The sequence below is a fragment of the Halichoerus grypus genome, chromosome 9 (genome assembly GCF_964656455.1).
Source record: "Halichoerus grypus chromosome 9, mHalGry1.hap1.1, whole genome shotgun sequence".
Lineage (NCBI taxonomy): Eukaryota > Metazoa > Chordata > Mammalia > Carnivora > Phocidae > Halichoerus > Halichoerus grypus.
The window spans coordinates 119507317-119509966 of record NC_135720.1 but is presented as its reverse complement, the minus strand read 5'-3'; the positions used below and the strand labels follow the sequence as shown (position 1 = coordinate 119509966).

Genomic DNA, 2650 nt, shown 5'->3' with positions numbered 1-2650 from the left:
TTGCGATTGGCCGTAAGAAGACTAAATATGAGTTTCTGATTTAAACGGTTGCTACAAGTTGTCCTGCAGAGCAGAAAGTTATTACTTTAATTCAATTTCCTAAATCATTCCTTTTTCACAACACGAATTAACACAAATTAACTGATGGTCTGTGGTGCATACTTAGAGGTAGGCCCCCAGCTATGTAATTTGTGGTGTGGAGCGCAAAATAAAAATTTGCATGTTCAAAATATATTAAGAATTTGGAGACATGACAGTAGAGCTTGGAATGGAGCATGAGGTGGAGGTGCTGGGCACTGTGGAGTTCCCTGGGGGACCTGCCCATGAAACTGCTGGTCCTGCTTTGGGGAATGTTTAAGATTACAGAGAGCTGTGCCCGGAGTAAATCCACCCCTGAAGGACTGTAGAGCAGGGATTTTCATCCTCAAAACCTTAATAAAATTTTGATAACTTCAGATTCTCCCCAGTAGTTAGAAACTTGAACTCTGCTGCTCACTTCCCAAAAGCTTGGTTGCTGAAGTTACCATTGGTTAAGGATTGCCTCAGTGAACAGAGATGCAGCCAGGCTCTAAGTGGGGAGGGGAGGTGACTGTAGCCTGGGGCAGGTCCAAGTGGGCAAGGCTTACTTCATTGGTGAGTTAGGGCTGGCTCTTGGAAGAACAGCATGCTTGGATTCCTTCTGCATGAATCTCCCAGTCTAGCCTTCATGAGGCTTCCTCAGAGATCTTCAAATGCTGGTTTAAATAACCGTCCTGACACATTTTACCTTAAATTTGTTGAAGCACTGCCATTTATGGGATGAGGGTTCCAGTCAGCCACCACCATGCCACCATTGCACATCCCTTCTTCCACTAACTGGTCACCCTTGAAGGAGCTTGGCAATCTGAAGGGGCACCTCTGTGCTACATCTATTAGACCTCTCAAAGATGTGTGGATGCTGGACTGCACTGTGTTCCCACATTCTGATGTCTCTGAGCAATGATGTAAGAAAGAGGAGCTTGGGAGGTGAATGTTAATGTTACCAAGGCTGTTGCTCATAATATGATAGAATTCTCCCCGAGGACCTGTAGGGCAATTCTCTGAAAGCTTTCTTAGAACCTCAGAAAAGTGGTATTTTAAAGCAATTAGCATGATTTTATTTTCTAAGCCTAGAACATCATGTTTTCTTCTTTGCTTTTGCTGCTAGAAACCTCAGAGTTAAATTTTTGAGCTATAGTTGCTAGTGTATAGGACAATATGATACACATTTTAAAATTTTCTTACTTATTTTTTCACCTACATTTTATTAATTTACTATTACTATTTTAACAGCTTTATTGAGGTATAGTCAACATACAATAAACTGCATATGTTTAAAGTGTAAAATTGAGCATTTCTGACCCATGCATATACCAGTGAAACCATCACCACAATCTAGGTGATAAACGAGCATCCGCCAGGGCTCCCTTGTGATCTCTAATCCTTCCTTTCCAGCCCCTCACTCTCCTCCCAATACCAGGGAACCACTGATCTGCTTTCTTTCACTGTGGATTAGTTTGCATTTTCTAAAATTTTGTATTAATGGAAACAAATAGTATGTACTCTTTTTATTTTTGTCTGGCTTTTTTCACTTATTGTAATTATTTGGAGACTTACCTATGTTATAGCAAGTATCGATAGTTCATTCCTTTTTATTGCCAAGTAGTATCCTACTGGATGAATAAGTGATGGTTTGTTTATCCATCTACCCACTGACGGACATTTACATTGCTTTTGCAGTTTGGGGCTCTTCCAAAGAAAGCTGTTATGAACATTCACATATAAGTCTTTGTGTGGATATATGCTTTCATTTCTTTTGGATAAAAAGCTAGGAGCGGAACATCTGGGTCATATGATAGGGTTCTGTTTGCATATTTAAGACCTCTTTTCCAAAGTGACTGCACTATTTTTCATCCCTGTTGGCAGTGCATGAGTGTTCTAGTGTCTCCACATCCCCATTTTGTATGTGACCAGTCTATTTAGCAAATAGGTTGTGCTGCTACGGTATTGTGGTTTTAAATTTACATTTCTCTAATGAAAAATGCTGTTGAACATCTTTTCATTGCATATTTGCCATTCTTATATCTTCTTTGGTGAAATGTCTGCTTAAATATTTTGCCCATTTAAAAAAAATGGGTTGTTTATTGAGTTTGAGAATTGTTTATATATGCTAGATACAAGTCCTTTATCAGATAGATAATTCACAAGCATTTTCTCCCTGTGTGCAGCTTGCCTTTTCATTCTCATAGCAATCTGTTTTTTTAGAGAAGGGAAGTTTTTTAATTGCTTCTCGGCCTTTTGGCTAAGATCAAGTGTAGAGAAGGGAAGTTTTTAATTTTGATGAAATCCATTTATTAATTTGCTCTTTCATGGACCACGCTTTTGGTGTTGTATCTTAGAAATTTTTGACATAAAAGTCAAACTCGAGGCTCAAACCCATAACTTAGCCCTAAAAGCCACAGTGTGCCCATTATTTTATCGGCAGATATGATTGATTCTCCACCACAAGCCAGGCTCCATTTTAGGTACTGGGGACACAGCACTGAATAAGACAAACCAAAGTCTCTGCCTTGAGCGAGCATAATGCATTTAGTGGCGAGAAGGCCACTAAAGTCAAAACTTGGCACAGAAT

At 39.5% G+C, this 2650-nt stretch overlaps 1 pseudogene; it reads left to right on the top strand.

The window, feature by feature from the left end:
• Positions 1–2300: 2300 nt before the first annotated feature.
• Positions 2301–2401, top strand: LOC118544280 (U2 spliceosomal RNA; annotated as a pseudogene).
• Positions 2402–2650: the final 249 nt, after the last annotated feature.